Below are 24,508 nucleotides of genomic sequence, written 5' to 3'. Positions count from 1 at the left end.
GTTTAAGATTTTTCATAGGAAAACTTCTCCCTAAATGGGAAGGTCCATACATTATCGAGGAGGTCTATCGTTCCGGTACCATAAAAATCAACAACGCTGAAGGCACAAATCCGAAGGTGGTAACGGTCAAAGAATCAAACATTATATCTCAGGTACTGCCGTAAATGTTGAAATAAATATAATTGACACCATAACACCGGAGGAGTATATAAGGGACACTTTCCAGAACGTTTCAGACTCCGAAAAGGAATAGGTATGTGGTATGGTAAGTAAACCGACTCCAAAAGTTTTCCAATGATAAATTTTCTCCGTTTTGGAATATTTAAAAAATTAGGAAAATTAAAATAGTCCAAAAGAGACATGAGGCCACCACAAGGGTGGAAGGCGCGGCCCCCGTCCTTGTGGCCACCTCGTGTGTGTCGGATTCGGGGTTCCGCGGACCCTTGAGAGGTTCGAACTCTGGGGTGCATGCGAAGAACTCTCTCTCCCAGTCTGCCTGCTCAACGATTCCATGGTCCTGACGTTCTTGGTCTTGTTGCACTGGAATGGAAACCTTTGCTTGATTGCTCTGGACTCCGCGCCTGCGCTTGCCTCCTTAGCACCAAAGAGAAAACTAGTACACTGCGCCCGCTGGCTCCCGCCTGGCCTTGGTCATCATGGATCATGTCACATGAACCTCACGAGGTGCACCTTGCATAGATATCTCCGCTCCTAGGGAGACGGCCAAGTGAGGCCGCCCCCAGGGAGGTCTTGGTGTCGTCCGCCTTGCGAGGCTTTGCCCCTCGCGAGGGTCTTGAGTTGTTGCTGCTGAAGCTAGGCCGTACAGGGCCGTTGATGCAGCCACGCCTGTAGGCAGGCAAGTCTAGGTACCCCCATTCCTAGGACACCGACAATAGCCCCAGGGCCCAAGGCGCGCTCGAACTTGGCTCCGAGGTGAATCCAAAGGGCCAGTGCGGAGCGCCGCGGGCCCCAACCGCATGCGGCCTCGGTTGACGCTTGGCGATTGATGGGACATGGGCGCCTCCACTACCCCACGCTGCCTCGGCAACCGTTTGACTTGACGAGACTCTGCTGCATGCAGAGAAAAGTCATCATTACGTGCAATCGTGGAGGCCGTCAGTTGGCCTCCTCCTAGCTATAAATGAGGAGAGGGGCGGAGCCCTCTTTGCTCATCTCCTTCTGCTCGCCGCACGCTCTCTCTCCTTCCCCTTCGCCTCGCCGTAGCTCCCATGGCGCCCACAAAGAGGTTCGCCGCCACCGAGAAGGGGAAGGCTCGCTAGGAGGGACCCGGCTTGCCGCCACCCAAGAGAGGCGGGGCCGCCCTCGTAAGCACGACGTGACCCCTGCGGTGGCTCCTCGGGGGTGTGGGCACACTCCTTCATGGACCGGTGTCGTCCTTGGCGGCCACGGCGGTGTCTCTTCTCATGGAGGGAGCCACCCAAGGCGAGGTAGCCCCTTTGACGAGGGGAGGTGTGACTTGTTGCCCGGCTTCCCCGGCCCCGCTTCCACTTGGCGGAGGTGCTCCCGGAGTTCATCGTGTGGTCGGAGAGTCCATCCGGCAGCTGGTCCAGCTTCCACGCTACTTTGCCAGCGAGCTGCCGGCCGTGGATCTTGACGGCCTCTGGTTGCGGACCGATGGTTGCTGCAGCAAGTCCTCGTGGGTCGCGGTGGAGGTCCGCGGCTGGCAGGCGTTCGCCCGCGCGCGCGGCCTGAGCAGTAGGCGCACCCTCCACTTCAAGTACGACGGCGTCACGACCCTCTTCGTGAGGATGTTTGGGGAAGATGGTCGTCGCGCAGGGTGCTGCCCCAAAGACAGCGGGGGCGACGATGCGCTTGGCCTTGACAACGGCCGTGACGATGCTGAGGGCGATCTTGCCCTTGGTGACGGCCGCGGTTCGTCGAGCGGTGGCGGCTCCTCCGCGAGCGAGAGCACCAGCAGCGGCCGCTACGACCAGCCACCACACCGCTGAAGGAAATATGCCTTGAGGCAATAATAAAGTTGTTGTTTATATTTCCTTATATCATGATAAATGTTTATTATTCATGCTAGAATTGTATTAACCGGAAACTTAGTACATGTGTCAATACGTAGACAAATAGAGTGTCACTAGTATGCCTCTACTTGACTAGCTCGTTCGATCAAAGATGGTTAAGTTTCCTAGCCATAGACATGAGTTGTCATTTGATCAACGGGATCACATCATTAGAGAATGATGTGATTGACTTGACCCATTCCGTTAGCTTAGCACTTGATCGTTTAGTATATTGCTATTGCTTTCTTCATGACTTATACATGTTCCTATGACTATGAGATTATGCAACTCCCGAATACTGGAGGAACTCTTTGTATGCTACCAAACATCACAACATAACTGGGTGATTATAAAGGTGCTCTACAGGTGTCTCTGATGGTACTTGTTGAGTTGGCGTAGATCGAGATTAGGATTTGTCATTCCGATTATCGAAGAGGTATCTCTGGGCCCTCTCGGTAATGCACACCACTATAAGCCTTGCAAGCAATGTGACTAATGAGTTAGTTGCATGATGATGCATTACGGAACGAGTAAAGAGACTTGCCGGTAATGAGATTGAACTAGGTATTGAGATACCGACGATCGAATCTCGGGCAAGTAATATACCGATGACAAAGGGAACAACGTATGTTATTATGCGGTTTGACCGATAAAGATCTTCGTAGAATATGTAGGAACCAATATGAGCATCCAGGTTCCGCTATTCGTTATTGACCGGAGATGAGTCTCGGTCATGTCTATATAGTTCTCGAACCCGTAGGGTCCGCACGCTTAACGTTCAGTGACGATCGGTATTATGACTTTATGTGTTTTGATGTGCCGAAGGTAGTTCGGAGTCCCGGATGAGATCGGGGACATGACGAGGAGTCTCGAAATGGTCGATACGTAAAGATTGATATATTGGATGACTATATTCGGACATCAGAAATGTTTCGAGTGATTCGGGTATTTTTCGGAGTACCGGAGAGTTACGGGAATTCGTATTCGGCCTTAATGGGCCATACGGGAAAGGAGAAAAAGGGTGGCCGCGCCCCTTCCCCATGGACTGGTCCGAATTGGACTAGGGAAAGCGGGCGCCCCCTTCCTTCCTTCTCCTTCTCCCTTCCCCTTTTCCTATTCCATGTGGGAGGTGGAATCCTACTAGGACTAGGGAGTCCTAGTAGGACTCCACACTTTGGGCGCGCCCTATGAGGGCTGGCCTCCTTCTCCCTCCATCCTTTATATATGTGGCCAGGGGGCACCCCATGAACACACAAGTTGATCATTAATCTCTTAGCCGTGTGCAGTGCCCCCCTCCATCATAATCCACCTTGGTCATATTGTCGTAGTGCCTAGGCGAAGTCCTGCGCCGGTAGCTTCATCATCACCGTCATCACGCCGTTGTGCTGACGAAGCTCTCCCTCGACACTCTGCTGGATCGTGAGTTCGTGAGACGTCACCGAGCCGAACGTGTGCAGATCGCGGAGGTGCCGTACGTTCGGTGCTTGGATCGGTCGATCGTGAAGACGTACGACTACATCAACCGCGTTGTCATAACGCTTCCGCTTTCGGGCTACGAGGGTACGTAGATGACACTCTCCCCTCTTGTTGCTATGCATCACCATGATCTTGCGTGTGCGTAGGAAATTTTGAAATTACTACGTCCCCCAACAGTGGCATCCGAGCCAGGTTTATGCGTAGATGTTATATGCACGAGTAGAACACAAGTGAGTTGTGGGCGATACTAGTCATACTGCTTACCACCATGTCATACTTTGATTCGGCAGTATTGTTGGATGAAGCGGCCCGGACCGACATTACGCGTACGCTTACGCGAGACTGGTTCTGCCGACGTGCTTCGCACACAGGTGGATGGCGGGTGTCAGTTTCTCCAACTTTAGTTGAATCGAGTGTGGCTACGCCCGGTCCTTGTTGAAGGTTAAAACAACACATACTTGATGAAAAATCATTGTGGTTTTGATGTGTAGATAAGAATGGTTCTTGCTCAGTCCATAGCAGCCACGTAAAACTTGCAACAACAAAGTAGAGGACGTCTAACTTGTTTTTGCAGGGCATGTTGTGATGTGATATGGTCAAGACATGATGAGATATAAGTTGTTGTATGAGATGATCATGTTTTGTAGAAGTTATCGGCAACTGGCAGAAGCCTTATGGTTGTCTCTTTATTGCATAAGATGCAAGCGCCAAATAATTGCTTTACTTTATCGCTATGCGATAGGAATAGTTGTAAGAGCAATAGTTGGCGAGACGACCATGTGATGACACGTTGATGGAGATCAAGATGATGGAGATCATGGTGTCATGCTAGTGACGATAGAGATCATGACGGTACTTTGGAGATGGAGATCAAAGGCGCAAGATGATCATGGCCATATCATGTCACATATTTTGATTGCATGTGATGTTTATCATTTATGCATCTTATTCAGCTTTGTTCGGCGATAGCATTATAAGATGATCTCTCACTAAATTTCAAGGTATAAGTGTTCTCCCTGAGTATGCACCATTGCGACAGTTCGTCGTGCCGAGACACCACGTGATGATCGGGTGTGATAAGCTCTACGTTCACATACAACGGGTGCAAACCAGTTTTGCACAAGCGGAATACTCGGGTTAAACTTGACGAGCCTAGCATATGCAGATATGGCCTCGGAACACTGGAGACCAAAAGGTCAAGCGTGAATCATATAGTAGATATGATCAACATAGTGATGTTCACCATTGAAAACTACTTCATCTCACGTGATGATCGGACATGGTTTAGTTGATTTGGATCACGTGATCACTTAGATGATTAGAGGGATGTCTATCTAAGTGGGTTTTCTTAAGTAATATGATTAATTGAACTTTAATTCCCCGAGCTCTTCGCAATGCTGAAATCGGCGAAGGTAGAAATCAAGAAAAGCATCAAGTGTTGATGGTTGACAAAACCACTAGCTTCAAGTAAAAGGGCAAGGGAAAGAAAGGGAACTTCAAGAAGTATGTCAAGCAGGTTGCCACTCCCATGAAGAAGCCCAAAGCTAGACCCAAGCCTGAAACTAAGTGCTTCTACTGCAAAGAAAATGGTCACTCAAAGCGGAAGTGCCCCAAATCTTACTATGCTGGTTACACCGTCACCGCGAAGCCAAGATTCGATCGGCTGCCGTGACACCAAGATAAGGCAAATACAGGAAGAACCAGTGGGATGGGTTTGATTTGTGCATATATAAAGAAGCTAGAAGTAGTTGTACACAAACACACTAGCTTTTTTTAGGGGTACAAACACGGTAGCTAGCCTCGATAGTATAGGCAATAGGATACGACAATACTAGAACTACTAGGAAAAGGCCTACTAATGGCGCACCTAATTTGGCCATTAATGGCGCATTAGTGGTGCGCCATTAGTGCCACACCATTAGTATATTTTACTAATGGCGCACCACTGGTGCGCCATTAGTATCTGGTATACTAATGGCGCACCCCAGATGCGCCATTAGTATATACAACAGTGCGCCATTAGTATGCCTCCCAGGGGGCCATCTATACCCAGGTGCTTTGGCATACTAATGGCGCACAACAACAGGATGCGCCATTAGTAACTTCGGCCTACTAATTTTTTTTCAAATATTTTTTCAGAAATATTTTTAAAAAAATTCAATTTTTTTTTTCAAAAATATTTTTTTCAAAATTTTTTCAAAAAAATGTTCAAATTTTTTTTTCCAATTTTTTCTTAATCTCTGGTCACTATGGCTTAATCTCAGTTCAATATGCTTAATTTCAAGTCAAATCGCACTAAGTGGTCAAACTTCCCGGAAGGTCACCCATCCTCACACTACTCCAGCCCGAGCACGCTTAACTTCGCGGTTCTATCCAACCCCACACCACCTCACTTAACAACCACTTTTTGATATATCTATCATATCAATCCTATTAAACCTTGTTGATGTCTAGGACTTTGTTCATATTCATGAGTATGATGAAATTTTGAAGAATATTTCAAACTTCCCTGTCATATTACGAATCATTTTTTGAAAAAAAAATCCAAAAAAAATTCAAAACCAATATTTTTTTCTGTTACTAGTGGCGCACCTAGCAACCGGTGCGCCACTAGTAAGTTTGAAATTTTTTGAAATTTTTTGCCTCCAGATCTTGAAAGCCCCGTATCTTTTTTTCTGTTAGGTTTTTGAGGATTTTGAAAATGTTTAACGGGGTTCCCCCTGTGGTTCTAATCTCGTCCCTCCAGGTGTCTCGCAATGATTACCTTTGGACAACAAAGCGCTGTCGGATTGTGAAGGATGCACGTTTGCAACCAAGTAGAAAGGCCGTGCTTTAGGTCTTTGGTTCGAGGGACTGTTTGTGGGCGGTTCGCGGTATCGTTCATCGACGGTTCGAGGGACTCCAATTACGACCTACATAGACACATTCTTCTTTCACTGTGCGTAGGCACGATGTTTTTGTTTTCTACTACGTGATGGTAACGATCGTGATCACAACCCATTATTCATCTTCATATTGATCTTGGGTGTGCGTAGGCACGATTTTTTTTTGTTTTCTACTACGTTTTCGAGTAGATGATTTTTCATATAAAAACCTTTTTCATCCGAGTTCGTATGCAAAAGTTATGCCCATTTTAAGAAATTCCAGAGAGATTTTGCAAATAAAGTCGAAATTCATATTTGTTAATTTTCCCAACAACTAGACCACATATCACATGGGAATCTTATTTTATTTTATTTTTTTGACATTTCCATCATTTTCTTTATTTTTTTAAAACTGAAAAGGCGGTCCAGGGGGGGTGCGTTCGGTGGAATGGGCCAAGTTACTAATGGCGCACCGTTGGGGTGGTGCGCCATTAGTAGTTCAACTAGTAATGGCGCACCACCCCAACCGTGCGCCATTAGTAGTTTTAAAAAAAATTGAAACAAAATTTGTAACAAAATTACTAATGGCGCACCTGTGAGTGGTGCGCCATTAGTAGTTCAACTAGTAATGGCGCACCGTGGGAGTGGTGCGCCATTAATGGTTGAACTAGTAATGGCGCACCGTCCCACGATGCGCCATTAGTAGTTTAAAAAATAAAAATAAAAAAAATTTAAAAAAAATTTGTAACATAATTACTAATGGCGCATCGTGGGATGGTGCGCCATTACTAGTTGAACTACTAATGGCGCACCATCCCACGGTGCGCCATTAGTAGTTTTGAAAAAATTAAAAAAACATTTTTTTTACTAATGGCGCACCGTGGATGTGGTGCGCCATTAGTATTTTCACACTAATGGCGCACCGACACATGGTGCGCCATTAGTATTTAGTAATGGCGCACCACATGTACAGTGCGCCATTAGTGGCCATTCCATCTATAGCCCTTTTCCTAGTAGTGTACTAGGCCATAAGTCGTGTCAGGATGGGCTTCAGACCGGGCCTAATAATGCCCGTAGCAAAAAACCTAGGCTCGGGTCCGACTCAGGCCTAGATTTCAGGCCCAGGACAGGGCTATCGGTGAAAAACCTGTCGGGCCTCTTCCCTAAAACAAGAATATGTCAAGCCCAAGCTCGTCCTAGCCTTTGGGCTAAAAACTTAGGCCTAGGCCCGGCCCGCGGGCAAGATCAGGTCGGGTCGGGTCGGGCTTTTTTGGGACGACCGGGCCAGGTTTCCCAAGGCCAGGTATAAATACAACGTGTGAAGGCCCAAGTGGAGGAACACAGCCCGGCCAATACAAACGTTTTTAACGAAAAACTTGGCTCTACGAATTAGTACCGCCGCGTGTATTTCTACATAACGTAGGATTGGATGCGAGACCAAACCAAGAATATCACCTTGATTTATTAGTAGGTATAGATATTAACGGGCCTTAAAAGGCCAAGAGGTGGAAGGAAACTTGGGGCACAAAGGCCCAAGTGGGGTTGGCGCCTCCTTCCCTAAGGTAGGAGGCCAAATTGGGGAAGGGGAGGAGGACTCCTCCCCTTGGCCGGCGCACCAAGGGGGATTCCTCCCCCTTGGTGGCAGCCCTTCCTCTCACCTTCAACCTACATATACTAGGGGATTTTGCTCTTTTGCATACACAAGTTTTGGAGCCTCCTCTAGTTCTTCTAGTTCTAGTGGTTCCTATTTGACTAATTAGAGCTAGACTAATCCTCTAATCCTCATAATTAGAAGCACCGTGTGGTTCTAATCTCGTCCCTCCAGTTCTCTCGCAATGATTAGCTTTGGACAACAAAGCGCTGTCGGATTGTGAAGGATGCACGTTTGCAACCAAGTAGAGAGGCCGTGCTTTAGGTCTTTGGTTCGAGGGACTGTTTGTGGGCGGTTCGCGGTATCGTTCATCGACGGTTCGAGGGAGTCCAATTACGACCTACATAGACACATTCTTCTTTCACTGTGCGTAGGCGCGATTTTTTTGTTTTCTACTACGTGATGGTAATGATCGTGATCACAACCCATTATGCTTCTTCATATTGATCTTGGGTGTGCGTAGGCACGATTTTTTTTTGTTTTCTACGACGTTTTCGAGTAGATGATTTTTCATATAAAAAACTTTTTCATCCGAGTTTGTATGCAAAAGTTATGCCCATTTTAAGAAATTCCAGAGAGATTTTGCAAATAAAGTCGAAATTCATATTTGTTAATTTTCCCAACAACTAGACCACATATCACATGGGAATCTAATTTTATTTTATTTTTTTGACATTTCCATCATTTTCTTTTTTTTTTTTTAAACTGAAAAGGCAGTCCACGGGGTGGGGGGGGTGCGTTCGGTGGAATGAGCCAAGTTACTAATGGCGCACCGTTGGGGTGGTGCGCCATTAGTAGTTCAACTAGTAATGGCGCACCACCCCAACGGTGCGCCATTAGTAGTTTTTCAAAAAAAAAATTTGAAACAAAATTTGTAACAAAATTACTAATGGCGCACCTGTGAGTGGTGCGCCATTAGTAGTTCAACTAGTAATGGCGCACCGTGGGAGTGGTGCGCCATTAGTAGTTTAAAAAAAATAATTTGAAACATAATTACTAATGGCGCACCGTGGGATGGTGTGCCATTACTAGTTGAACTACTAATGGCGCACCATCCCACGGTGCGCCATTAGTAGTTTTGAAAAAAAAGTTACTAATGGCGCACCGTGGATGTGGTGCGCCATTAGTATTTTCACACTAATGGCGCACCGACACATGGTGCGCCATTAGTATTTAGTAATGGCGCACCCCCTGTACAGTGCGCCATTAGTGGCCATTCCATCTATAGCCCTTTTCCTAGTACTGTACTATGCCATAAGTCGTGTCAGGATGGGCTTCAGACCGGGCCTAATAATGCCCGTAGCAAAAAACCTAGGCTCGGGTCCGGCTCAGGCCTAGATTTCAGGCCCAGGACAGGGCTATCGGTGAAAAACCTGTCGGGCCTCTTCCCTAAAACAAGAATATGTCAAGCCCAAGCTCGTCCTAGCCTTTGGGCTAAAAGCTTAGGCCTAGGCCCGGCCCGCGGGCAAGATCAGGTCGGGTCGGGTCGGGCTTTTTTGGGACGACCGGGCCAGGTTTCCCATGGCCAGGTATAAATACAACGTGTGAAGGCCCAAGTGGAGGAACGCAGCCCGGCCAATACAAACCTTTTTAACGAAAAACTTGGCTCTACGAATTAGTACCGCCGCGTGTATTTCTACATAACGTAGGATTGGATGCGAGACCAAACCAAGAATATCACCTTGATTTATTAGTAGGTATAGATATTAACGGGCCTTAAAAGGCCAAGAGGTGGAAGGAAACTTGGGGCACAAAGGCCCAAGTGGGGTTGGCGCCTCCTTCCCTAAGGTAGGAGGTCAAATTGGGGAAGGGGAGGAGGACTCCTCCCCTTGGCCGGCGCACCAAGGGGGATTCCTCCCCCTTGGTGGCAGCCCTTCCTCTCACCTTCAACCTACATATACTAGGGGATTTTGCTCTTTTGCATACACAAGTTTTGGAGCCTCCTCTAGTTCTTCTAGTTCTAGTGGTTCCTATTTGACTAATTAGAGCTAGACTAATCCTCTAATCCTCATAATTAGAAGCCCCGTGTGGTTCTAATCTCGTCCCTCCAGTTCTCTCGCAATGATTAGCTTTGGACAACAAAGCGCTGTAGGATTGTGAAGGATGCACGTTTGCAACCAAGTAGAGAGGCCGTGCTTTAGGTCTTTGGTTCGAGGGACTGTTTGTGGGCGGTTCGCGGTATCGTTCATCGACGGTTCGAGGGACTCCAATTACGACCTACATAGACACATTCTTCTTTCACTGTGCGTAGGCGCGATTTTTTGTTTTCTACTACGTGATGGTAACGATCGTGATCACAACCCATTATGCTTCTTCATATTGATCTTGGGTGTGCGTAGGCACGATTTTTTTCGTTTTCTACTACGTTTTCGAGTAGATGATTTTTCATATAAAAAACTTTTTCATCCGAGGTCGTATGCAAAAGTTATGCCCATTTTAAGAAATTCCAGAGAGATTTTGCAAATAAAGTCAAAATTCATATTTGTTAATTTTCCCAACAACTAGACCACATATCACATGGGAATCTTATTTTATTTTATTTTTTTGACATTTCCATCATTTTCTTTTATTTTTTTAAAACTGAAAAGGCGGTCCGGGGGGGGGGGGTGCGTTTGGTGGAATGGGCCAAGTTACTAATGGCGCACCGTTGGGGTGGTGCGCCATTAGTAGTACAACTAGTAATGGCGCACCACCCCAACCGTGCGCCATTAGTAGTTTTTAAAAAAAAGAAAATTTGAAACAAAATTTGTAACAAAATTACTAATGGCGCACCTGTGAGTGGTGCGCCATTAGAAGTTCAACTAGTAATGGCGCACCGTGGGACTGGTGCGCCATTACTGGTTGAACTAGTAACGGCGCACCGTCCCACGGTGCGCCATTAGTAGTTTAAAAAATAAAAATAAAAAAAAATTTGAAAAAAAAAATTGAAACATAATTACTAATGGCGCAACGTGGGATGGTGCGCCATTACTAGTTGAACTACTAATGGCGCACCATCCCACGGTGCGCCATTAGTAGTTTTGAAAAAAAAATACTAATGGCGCACAGTGGATGTGGTGCGCCATTAGTATTTCACACTAATGGCGCACCGACACATGGTGCGCCATTAGTATTTAGTAATGGCGCACCACATGTACAGTGCGTCATTAGTGGCCATTCCATCTATAGCCCTTTTCCTAGTAGTGTACTAGGCCATAAGTCGTGTCAGGATGGGCTTCAGACCGGGCCTAATAATGCCCGTAGCAAAAAACCTAGGCTCGGGTCCGGCTCAGGCCTAGATTTCAGGCCCAGGACAGGGCTATCGGTGAAAAACCTGTCGGGCCTCTTCCCTAAAACAAGAATATGTCAAGCCCAAGCTCGTCCTAGCCTTTGGGCTAAAAACTTAGGCCTAGGCCCGGCCCGCGGGCAAGATCAGGTCGGGTCGGGTCGGGCTTTTTTGGGACGACCGGGCCAGGTTTCCCATGGCCAGGTATAAATACAACGTGTGAAGGCCCAAGTGGATGAACGCAGCCCGGCCAATACAAACCTTTTTAACGAAAAACTTGGCTCTACGAATTAGTACCGCCGCGTGTATTTCTACATAAGGTAGGATTGGATGCGAGACCAAACCAAGAATATCACCTTGATTTATTAGTAGGTATAGATATTAACGGGCCTTAAAAGGCCAAGAGGTGGAAAGAAACTTGGGGCACAAAGGCCCAAGTGGGGTTGGCGCCTCCTTCCCTAAGGTAGGAGGCCAAATTGGGGAAGGGGAGGAGGACTCCTCCCCTTGGCCGGCGCACCAAGGGGGATTCCTCCCCCTTGGTGGCAGCCCTTCCTCTCACCTTCAACCTACATATACTAGGGGATTTTGCTCTTTTGCATAGACAAGTTTTGGAGCCTCCTCTAGTTCTTCTAGTTCTAGTGGTTCCTATTTGACTAATTAGAGCTAGACTAATCCTCGAATCCTCATAATTAGAAGCCCCGTGTGGTTCTAATCTCGTCCCTCCAGTTCTCACGCAATGATTAGCTTTGGACAACAAAGCGCTGTAGGATTGTGAAGGATGCACGTTTGCAACCAAGTAGAGAGGCCGTGCTTTAGGTCTTTGGTTCGAGGGACTGTTTGTGGGCGGTTCGCGGTATCGTTCATCGACGGTTCGAGGGACTCCAATTACGACCTACATAGACACATTCTTCTTTCACTGTGCGTAGGCACTATTTTTTTGTTTTCTACTACGTGATGGTAACGATCGTGATCACAACCCATTATGCTTCTTCATATTGATCTTGGGTGTGCGTAGGCACGATTTTTTTTGTTTTCTACTACGTTTTCGAGTAGATCATTTTTCATATAAAGAACTTTTTCATCCGAGTTCGTATGCAAAAGTTATGCCCATTTTAATAAATTCCAGAGAGATTTTGCAAATAAAGTCGAAATTCATATTTGTTAATTTTCCCAACAACTAGACCACATATCACATGGGAATCTTATTTTATTTTATTTTTTGACATTTCCATAATTTTCTTTTATTTTTTTAAAAACTGTAAAGGCGGTCCAGGGGGGTGCGTTCGGTGGAATGGGCCAAGTTACTAATGGCGCACCGTTGGGGTGGTGCGCCATTAGTAGTTCAACTAGTAATGGCGCACCACCCCAACCGAGCGCCATTAGTAGTTTAAAAAAAATTGTAACAAAATTACTAATGGCGCACCTGTGAGTGGTGCGCCATTAGTAGTTCAACTAGTAATGGCGCACCGTGGGAGTGGTGCGCCATTACTGGTTGAACTAGTAATGGCGCACCATCCCACGGTGCGCCATTAGTAGTTTAAAAAATAAAAATAAAATTTTTTTGAAACATAATTACTAATGGCGCACCGTGGGATGGTGCGCCATTACTAGTTGAACTACTAATGGCGCACCATCCCACGGTGCGCCATTAGTAGTTTTGAAAAAATTAAAAAAAATATTTTTTACTAATGGCGCGTCGTGGATGTGGTGCGCCATTAGTATTTTCACACTAATGGTGCACCGACACATGGTGCGCCATTAGTATTTAGTAATGGCGCACCACATGTACAGTGCGCCATTAGTGGCCATTCCATCTATAGTCCTTTTCCTAGTAGTGTACTAGGCCATAAGTCGTGTCAGGATGGGCTTCAGACCGGGCCTAATAATGCCCGTAGCAAAAAACCTAGGCTCGGGTCCGGCTCAGGCCTAGATTTCAGGCCCAGGACAGGGCTATCGGTGAAAAACCTGTCGGGCCTCTTCCCTAAAACAAGAATATGTCAAGCCCAAGCTCGTCCTAGCCTTTGGGCTAAAAACTTAGGCCTAGGCCCGGCCCGCGGGCAAGATCAGGTCGGGTCGGGTCGGGCTTTTTTGGGACGACCGGGCCAGGTTTCCCATGGCCAGGTATAAATACAACGTGTGAAGGCCCAAGTGGATGAACGCAGCCCGGCCAATACAAACCTTTTTAACGAAAAACTTGGCTCTACGAATTAGTACCGCCGCGTGTATTTCTACATAAGGTAGGATTGGATGCGAGACCAAACCAAGAATATCACCTTGATTTATTAGTAGGTATAGATATTAACGGGCCTTAAAAGGCCAAGAGGTGGAAGGAAACTTGGGGCACAAAGGCCCAAGTGGGGTTGGCGCCTCCTTCCCTAAGGTAGGAGGCCAAATTGGGGAAGGGGAGGAGGACTCCTCCCCTTGGCCGGCGCACCAAGGGGGATTCCTCCCCCTTGGTGGCAGCCCTTCCTCTCACCTTCAACCTACATATACTAGGGGATTTTGCTCTTTTGCATAGACAAGTTTTGGAGCCTCCTCTAGTTCTTCTAGTTCTAGTGGTTCCTATTTGACTAATTAGAGCTAGACTAATCCTCTAATCCTCATAATTAGAAGCCCCGTGTGGTTCTAATCTCGTCCCTCCAGTTCTCACGCAATGATTAGCTTTGGACAACAAAGCGCTGTAGGATTGTGAAGGATGCACGTTTGCAACCAAGTAGAGAGGCCGTGCTTTAGGTCTTTGGTTCGAGGGACTGTTTGTGGGCGGTTCGCGGTATCGTTCATCGACGGTTCGAGGGACTCCAATTACGACCTACATAGACACATTCTTCTTTCACTGTGCGTAGGCGCTATTTTTTTGTTTTCTACTACGTGATGGTAACGATCGTGATCACAACCCATTATGCTTCTTCATATTGATCTTGGGTGTGCGTAGGCATGATTTTTTTTGTTTTCTACTACGTTTTCGAGTAGATCATTTTTCATATAAAGAACTTTTTCATCCGAGTTCGTATGCAAAAGTTATGCCCATTTTAATAAATTCCAGAGAGATTTTGCAAATAAAGTCGAAATTCATATTTGTTAATTTTCCCAACAACTAGACCACATATCACATGGGAATCTTATTTTATTTTATTTTTTGACATTTCCATCATTTTCTTTTATTTTTTTAAAAACTGTAAAGGCGGTCCAGGGGGGTGCGTTCGGTGGAATGGGCCAAGTTACTAATGGCGCACCGTTGGGGTGGTGCGCCATTAGTAGTTCAACTAGTAATGGCGCACCACCCCAACCGTGCGCCATTAGTAGTTTAAAAAAAATTGTAACAAAATTACTAATGGCGCACCTGTGAGTGGTGCGCCATTAGTAGTTCAACTAGTAATGGCGCACCGTGGGAGTGGTGCGCCATTACTGGTTGAACTAGTAATGGCGCACCATCCCACGGTGCGCCATTAGTAGTTTAAAAAATAAAAATAAATTTTTTTTGAAACATAATTACTAATGGCGCACCGTGGGATGGTGCGCCATTACTAGTTGAACTACTAATGGCGCACCATCCCACGGTGCGCCATTAGTAGTTTTGAAAAAATTAAAAAAAATATTTTTTACTAATGGCGCGTCGTGGATGTGGTGCGCCATTAGTATTTTCACACTAATGGCGCACCGACACATGGTGCGCCATTAGTATTTAGTAATGGCGCACCACATGTACAGTGCGCCATTAGTGGCCATTCCATCTATAGTCCTTTTCCTAGTAGTGTACTAGGCCATAAGTCGTGTCAGGATGGGCTTCAGACCGGGCCTAATAATGCCCGTAGCAAAAAACCTAGGCTCGGGTCCGGCTCAGGCCTAGATTTCAGGCCCAGGACAGGGCTATCGGTGAAAAACCTGTCGGGCCTCTTCCCTAAAACAAGAATATGTCAAGCCCAAGCTCGTCCTAGCCTTTGGGCTAAAAACTTAGGCCTAGGCCCGGCCCGCGGGCAAGATCAGGTCGGGTCGGGTCGGGCTTTTTTGGGACGACCGGGCCAGGTTTCCCATGGCCAGGTATAAATACAACGTGTGAAGGCCCAAGTGGATGAACGCAGCCCGGCCAATACAAACCTTTTTAACGAAAAACTTGGCTCTACGAATTAGTACCGCCGCGTGTATTTCTACATAAGGTAGGATTGGATGCGAGACCAAACCAAGAATATCACCTTGATTTATTAGTAGGTATAGATATTAACGGGCCTTAAAAGGCCAAGAGGTGGAAGGAAACTTGGGGCACAAAGGCCCAAGTGGGGTTGGCGCCTCCTTCCCTAAGGTAGGAGGCCAAATTGGGGAAGGGGAGGAGGACTCCTCCCCTTGGCCGGCGCACCAAGGGGGATTCCTCCCCCTTGGTGGCAGCCCTTCCTCTCACCTTCAACCTACATATACTAGGGGATTTTGCTCTTTTGCATAGACAAGTTTTGGAGCCTCCTCTAGTTCTTCTAGTTCTAGTGGTTCCTATTTGACTAATTAGAGCTAGACTAATCCTCTAATCCTCATAATTAGAAGCCCCGTGTGGTTCTAATCTCGTCCCTCCAGTCCTCTCGCAATGAGAGGCCGTGCTTTAGGTCTTTGGTTCGAGGGACTGTTTGTGGGCGGTTCGCGGTATTGTTCATCGACGGTTCGAGGGACTCCAATTACGACCTACATAGACACATTCTTCTTTCACTGTGCGTAGGCGCGATTTTTTGTTTTCTACTACGTGATGGTAACGATCGTGATCACAACCCATTATGCTTCTTCATATTGATCTTGGGTGTGCGTAGGCACGATTTTTTTTGTTTTCTACTACGTTTTCCAACGGTTGCATCAAGACCACTTATATGGGTAGGTGTAGGTTGTGATCGAGATCACATGTGATTGTGAGGGTTGATGTTTTTTCTATGCTTCCTCGAGTGTTGCTTTGGTTCAATTCGTCGACAATATGGTGTTGCTTTGTTACAAGGTTCTGACAATTGACCGACTCTGGCTGCTGACGATCTGCTAGCAGTTCCTTAGGGTTCACCATAGTTGAGAATAGTGAACCGTTGTGTACACAAGAGGGTGATGAAGATGGACGAACTTCTAAGGGGTCATGTGTATTTGATGAAGTTTAGTGTGGGGGACGATACTTTTAATTAAGTCTCTTCTTTAACACACCCCAAAACTTAATCTAGCATCAAGAATCATCGCCTATGTTGTGGACGTAACTAGCCAGTATTATTTGCTAAAAGTGGTTAACTGCGTAGCGAGCATACGAGGCTATAACAAGGGGACCGTGGTCCTAATTCATCTATAAGAGGACATACCTATCAATCACACGAAATGAAATATATATATAGACACACACACACACACTAATAACTAACCGACCTGTCGTAGTAGTAGTTGAACTTCATCCAAGGAGAGTTTGAACTTTTGCGAACATTGTCAAAATGGGTCTTGCAATATACCGTTGGAAAGTTGTCGACACATGGATCACAACCTAAGTTAAACTTATGTCAAAATCTACACGGATTAAGAGCAGTTTTACAAACCATTTTTCTTCATATCATACAAAAAAACATGAATCCTATTTTCGAGACCATTTCTAAAACGTTTATTGGAATGAGGCAAATAATACGGCATTGCAAAGCTGCTGCAAATCTGCTCACTCGACATATAATTTTTTTCCCAAATTCACAACGGTTAGAGAGCAGTTTGAAAAATGGCGGAATTTCTCAAACCGAACAGCTGAGCTCGTATTTTGGCGTAATTTGAAAATGGCAAGTCGTATTGATGCAAAGGATATGATGTTGGAAAGCTTATGAAAGTGCGCTTCTTTTTCATGTAGAATAATTTTTCTAATTTTGAACGGTTTAAAAGTAATTTAGAAAAGATCGAAGCTCCTCCGAGTTTGTAATTTTGGGTTTTTCCCTAAATGGTTAGTCGGAATACAACAAATGATACGACATTGGAAATCCTGAACAAATGCGAAACTTTTTGTATATAATGTTTCTCCCAATTATTTACAGTTTTAAGTGAATTTTGAAAATGGCGAAAAACATTTGGCCATAATTTTCGCAAACTTTGTCGAAATGGGGCAAATAATATACCACTGGATAGCTATATAAAATGCGAAACTTTTCCATACATAAAGTTTTCTCTGATTCCTAGCTGTTTTTACGTAATTTTGAAAACGACGAGATCATGCGTTCTGCCTTCATAAAAAAACCGAGTCTTCGAAAATGCACTGCGTGAAGAAGTTGAACTTCTGAGGCATGTGTGTCTGAACTTCACTCTATTCTTGACGTGCTGGTTTTTGCATGTAACTCCCCAACCACTTACCCGGAATTGGAAAAATAATATACCGATGGAAAGCTGTTGAAAGCACACAACTTTCCCGTGTTCGGCCATTTTTTCATACTCGCAACGGTTTGTAAGATGTTTTTAACGGTATACATGAAACTTATACCGTTCATTAGAATGTAGCATATAATATACCGTTGGAGAGCTTATGAATAGGAACAAAATTTTCATGCAGACAGATGTTAGAAATTCGTTGCCATTTGAGAGCAGTTTTAAAAATGGCAAAAATACTGTTGTTTTTGCCTTTTTTAACATCTAATTGAAGGTCGGACATCTTCTAATATAATTATTAAACCGTGCAGGGTGGAGCACGTGAACTTCTTGCAAAAACGTTTAAGGCTTTTAGTTTTGTATTCTTTTATACTCATCTAAAACCCATTCCGTATAGTAGTTGAACTACTCGCCGTTTTCACATTGAACTTTGGTAACGTATTTTTGTTTGTAGTTCCTCACCCGTTCCTCCGAGTTTCACAAATGATAAACCATTAGGAACTGGTTGAAAATACGCAACTTTTTTTCATACGGTTAAACTTATTTTTCGAACAACATAGACCATCTTTAATCATTTATTTTGGAATAAGAATATAATATACCCTTGGAAATTTGTTGAATAGAAAGAACATTTTTTGTGTCGAGTTTTTTTGTTTCAAATTTGTAATGGATGAAGAAAATTGTTTGAAAACACAAAAAACAACATTTATTGTGTGTTTTTGTGCAAGTAAATACATACAGAGTGAACCTCCTTTACAAGAATTTTTGAACTTCGTGGGCCGACCACGAGAACTTCTAGCTAAAGTCTGTTTAGACTTTGTCTTTTTATTCTTTTTTTCTTATATGAAACACACTCCATGTACTAATTGAATCGCTGGTTGCTTTCACTTTTAACTTCTCTTTGCTTTTTTAACCATAATTCCTAAAATATTCATCGAAACTGAGAAAAATATATACCGTTAGAAAGCCATCGAAAAGGCGCAACTTTACGTGTTGAGCAGTTTTTCTAATTCGCGACATTTTTAGGATCTTTTTTTGAGTATGTTAAAACTTATTTTTTTCGAACACTATATATAGACCAAAACTTTAAACAATTTAATGGAATAGATCATATGATATCCTGTTGGAGAGAGTTTGAATAGGAGAAACTTTGGCATTTAGAGAGTTTTTTCAAAATTGAATCACCGTTTATGAGTTGTCTTTAAAAATGCCTAAAATGGCGTTGATTTTTTTAGTGTTTTGAACTCATAAATACTAGGTTTTAATAAACTTTTAACTTCTGTGTCATTCTAATCATTTTTTTAAAATAAACATCAAATTTGCCTATTTTTTCATCTTGAACTTCATGTTCCATTCCTTAATAACAAGGGATACATAAGTTTTTTAATAATCGTAAAATCCTAGTTTTTAATAAACATTGAACCACTTTATTATTTTAATTTCAACTTCTAGTTTTTTAAAAAGGGGGAAATATTTTTTAAATTTTTTAGTTGCTCATTTTTATTTTTTTGAACTTGTTCATTTTATTCTTTAGTAACGAGAGAAAATCTGAGTTTTTATAGCCTTTGAACTTCTCTATTATTATAATTTGAACTGGTTAGAAGAAATACGATTTTAAATAAGCATCAAAAATTTCTTTTTAAAATTGAACTTCATACTTGTATTTTTCTTAGATACGAAAAGAATTTGATTTTTAAATGTTTTGAAGTCAATTTTGAAAATGGTCAAAACTACTTTTTTGTCATCATATCTCAATAATTTATCAGAACGGGGCAAATGAGATAGCATTGGAAAGCTATAAAAAATGTGAAACTTTTGCATGTAGAGAGTTTGCTATAATTCCAAGTCGTTGTGAAGAATTTTTGAAAACGGCGAGATCATGCGTGATGTCTTCATCGGAAAAACAGAGTTTACAAAAATGCTCCACGTGAAGAAGTTGATTCTGGGGCATGTTTGTTTGAACTGCAGCCTGTTTCCTTTCCATAATGTGGAGTTCTTTATTTTATTCTTATGTACGGGAAAATTCGAGTTTTGTAATAATTTTTGAACTGCTCCGCTTTTTTCAATTGAACTTCTTGGTTTTCTTCTTTATTGACAAGGAAAATCTGAGTTTTTTATATAGGCTAAACTACTTCGTTTTACAAATTTGAACTTCATGGCCTTATTCTCTAGTATTGAAGAAAATCCCTTTTGGACTTCTTGGTTTTATTCTTTAGTAACGATGAAAATCTGAGTTTTTTTATAAACATTAAATTGCTCCATCTTTTAATTTGGACTTCTTGTTTTATTTTTCATTAACGTCAAAAATCCAAGTTTTGTAATAAATGAAAATCATTGAACCACTCCCTTATTTGAATTTGACCTTCTAGTTTGTTTAGAAAGGGGGAACATCCTTTTTTATAACTTCAAATTTAAAATGGGGAAAATCCTTTTTTAGAAACGAGGGAGACCAGGGGACTTGAATGGCCTAGGTTCGCAACACTGAACGGCATGGATACACCAATTTGAACTTCAAGAAAAAATGAAAAATCATTATTTACTCGGGTTGTTGCAAACAAGGAATATCTGGACGTTTTATTTATTACTAGTAACGAGGAAATCCATGGGGGAATCTGTACATACATCTGTGTGTCACCTTTTTGCTTTTATTATTATTCCTGAACTCTCAGCTTTATTGAATTTGAACTTCTAAATTTAACAATTTTTATGGGTGAGGCTTTTGTTAACAATTTTTTGCTCTAACCCTCTCTCCCCTTTCACCCAATTTTTTTAAATGTCCTATATTTTTTGTACCAACTATTTTGTGTCGTATTACATAATGGACTAAAATGAAGTTTGGTAAATGAACTTCAACATCTTTTTTGAGCATCCAAAACTTTTGGGTGTATGCATTATATCCTTTTTGTGTATATATTGTTCGCAGTACAACAACAGGAGAAGCATAACTTTCTCCACGACTTTGAAGTGGTAATATCACAAGGAAAAAACAAGTTTCCACCTATCACAGGGTGCTGCAAATTATACAAAGTTACAGTCCCGTGCAAAATCTATAGAAAATCAACACCCTGGCCTGCATCCTTTAGTACATTCTGGACAGCCAGATTTTTTATTGCTGATTTTCCAGAGAACTTTGAGTCACATTCATAATAAAATTTACAATTGTTTGCCTCCGGTTGTTGCAAAAATGACAATATGTACTCAACATACTTTGACCTTCTCAAACACAACATTTTCACCTTTGCAAAAATAAAAAAAATTACATAGTTGTGCAAGCACAACAACAAAGCAATTTCTCTTCTACTATACTTTTTCACATGGCATCTCATTCACATATGAGAAAGCAATACCTCAACTTAGTTTTGTTTCTTCAACAAACAATAAATGATGGATGAAAGATGAGGGCGGACCTGGCCCGGGCCTGACTGACCACGATCCGAGTTTTTTCGTAACGTCACATACGATGTGTGGAGAAATCGGAAACTGCCCCAGGCTCAAGATTAATGAAGTAGCGAAGAAGACCTCAAGAAACCAGCCTCTTTAGCGCCCCCCGCCTGTGCACTTATTAGGGCCTACACCGACGATGCTCAGCAGCGCGATCAGGGCAGGCCCGCGGGCTTCTGTCGGTGCAACAAACCCTGTGTCTCTTTCCCAGACTGTGCATAGGCACGAGAGCGAAATTACGACACCAGGCCATACCAGAGTACATGAGATTGAGATCTTCGAAGGACCAACATGCAGATCAAGAGGAGCAAGATCAAGTCAGAAAAGCAAGAACCACCAGGAGAAAAGCCTCCCTTGCCGGGCAGACGAGCTCGGTGAGGGCAGGGTCGCCCCCGGAAGAAAACATCCAAGACGTCCCGGCAGGGCTTGCCGGGACTCACGGAGGCAAAACCACGTCACCCAACCACTCCACCTCGACCCATGTCGTCAATCAGTGTGGTGTCAAGCCGCAGAGTGATTAAGTGGCAGCCACTCGCCACATTGCAACCTCTTTCTATGGGAAATGTAGGCGATGGGGGAAGTTGTGGGCGGTAGCAGACGAGTAGTGCGCCCGACCGGAGGAGGAAGGTGGGGCGCCGACACCCAGCCTGAGGAGGAAGGTGGGTCCGCAGACAGGGTAGGAAGGTGGGACGGTAACTGTATTTTTTTGGCATTGAAGGCGGGTGCGGTCGGGGTATGAACTAGGAAGGTGGGACAATGACCATACTCTTTGGCCTTGGAGGCACGGCGGCCGGTTACGTGGTCCCGGCGACGTGGTGGAGGCCGGCGGGTGAATCGGTGCAAAGGGTGGTGAGATAGGGAACGGTGCGAGGCAGGCAATGCCTGGGGATGCAGGCGGCGGCGGGCAACAACTGTGTATCGACGAGCATGAAACAACGGCTGGCAGCGTGCTGGGCGGAGCGTCGGGACCCGGCAGCCGGCGGCGCGCGACGTGCAGCGGTAGGATCCCAACGGCTGGTGGCTTTCGGAGGAAGGTGGAGACGGGCGGGTGGGCTGCCTTTTTCTTTTGTCTCTGCAGGGGAGGAGTTCGGGAACAAGTCCATCAGGCCCTATACAGGGCGCGCGATAATCTGAATATTATTGTGATCCTAAGATCAGAATAGTGCTACTCTATATATGGAAAGTACATCCTACCACCTGGGGTTAGTTGCCCTCATGTCTCACATACTATTATGCAGTAATATATATATACTACTTTATCATTATAAGCATGTTTATACACTATATATAAGATACTTCAAAGTAAGTTACATGAAAAAACTGCAAGTTGACCCATTATTTTTATTATATTTGTGAAATATGTACATATTTGTACGTAAAAAGAAGCATACTCAAAATATGATACATACTACAAAAAATAGTATCTATACTACCTAAACATTCTTATATACTGCATACTACGCGTACATACTCAACAATTTGATAGATACAACTATTTTCCTATATATATGAGTTCTCTCTTGAGATAAATCCAGGTCATAATAAGGAATCTCCAAATAAATGTGTATATATTTATGGTAAATCTTGAGAAATTAATCATGTATATATTGAGAAATTAATAGTATACCTTTAGAAGCTAATGAGTTCTAGCTAGCAAATGCCAGCCGTGTAGTTGGATAGGAGATAGTGCATATTTGTAACTGATGGATGCAGTCATGGTATGGCTTGGTGTGTAGCATTGCCGCTTGAGCCATACAAAAGGGTGGGTGTTCATGGGAGGGTGTGAGTTCACGGGAGGTTGTGAGTTCTAGTGATCTATGTCTAAGAATTCTTTGAAAAATAATTCCCTCCACTCACGAACTACACGGTTGATGATTACAACCATAAGAAATTTAAAGTCATCTGGGGTTTGTCTATCTCTAAGAAATATTCATGTCCTCTTTGACAATCCACCTATGCATTTTACTCCAAGTTAAACACATAGTTAACGTTGGCCCATAGTGATGCAAGAGGAGATGTGAAAGTGTCATTCTGATCGTAGATGGACATGCATAGCAAGAAAAAATTTGAAGTTTTTTTTGGAGAGAAACATTCTTAAGTGTTCTCCTTACGCATATTTTTTGTGAAGAGATGACATTCACATTCTTTGGGTAAAAAAAATAGGCACTCCAATAATGCTTCAAAAATAGCATTCTCAGAGTACGAATTTTGTTTTTTCCCTAGACACGTCGAATGTTGTTTTCATCAAATTTGTATGGGAGTATAATATTCAAACATGTTTGTTGTCAATCAGTTTTTTAAAATATTTTCACCATTTTTTCCGGATTTTACTGATCATCTGGGTGCAGGTGTATCCGAGCGCGAAAACTACATAACTAGGATGCATTAGTTAGTTTCTAAGATACAAATCATCAGTGATTCAAGAGGAGATGGATATGTATACACTTGTAGCTTTGACACATTAGTTATTTTCTAAAGATACCAATTAGTAGTTATGCAATAGGAGATGAAGATGTGATTAGTTAGCCACTAACTAATCACGTGATTAACATTCTTCCCTAGTTATACATTGTGACATTTTTTCAACAAACATGATTAACATTTCTCACGAATAACAGTTTTAATAGTACACATATAACCTGGTGGTATATATGATTTGCTATCATTTTAAAAACTAGCACAGTGGCCCGCTCGATGCGCGGGCTAGACTTTCATAAAGTTAAATAATGATAACGTATTTATTGATTTTTCTATGTATATGGTATTCATTTATCATTTACCTTCTCATTATGCATGCCATACTAACTGTATTTCTCATTTATTTATCCACATCATACATTAGATTATAACATTATAATATAAAGTCAACTTAATTGTTTACATGGAGAAGATATAGTTTTGGTGATTTCCTTTTATCAGCTGTGCATTTAATTCCAGAGGAGGAAATCATACATACAAATAATTAAAAATAGATAATAAGGATAGAAATACGAACTTGAAAATGTTTGAATTTTAAGGAATAACTCATATGTTCCCTAAGAATATTTTGAAGTAAAAAAACAATTTATGTGTTATTAAACAGCTGGCCATAACACATCTGCTAATCTATGTATCGTACAAATGTGGAATCCCCTTCATCTTCTTTACCAATGGACTTCTACGAATTTTATCCAGTGTGTGGAGTTTAATACAATGGCTGGTTTGTTGCGATCTCCCCTGATGATGTTCGGTGCCACAAATTTTCTTTATGCGCTGAACAGGCAAGGAAGCTGTCCATTTATTTATTTATATGGTATCGTGATTTCCTAATTTTGTTATTCTTTGTAATGAAATGGAGGTTGAAACACCAGCCTTTGCATGAGGAGATGCACACAACCTAGAAACGTGCAAGTGTAACCAAGCGTTCCAGCTCAATGTAGATGGCTGAAATTCAGTACTG

Source organism: Aegilops tauschii, chromosome 1, assembly GCF_002575655.3.
Source record: "Aegilops tauschii subsp. strangulata cultivar AL8/78 chromosome 1, Aet v6.0, whole genome shotgun sequence".
NCBI lineage: Eukaryota > Viridiplantae > Streptophyta > Magnoliopsida > Poales > Poaceae > Aegilops > Aegilops tauschii.
This window is presented reverse-complemented; position numbering follows the sequence as displayed.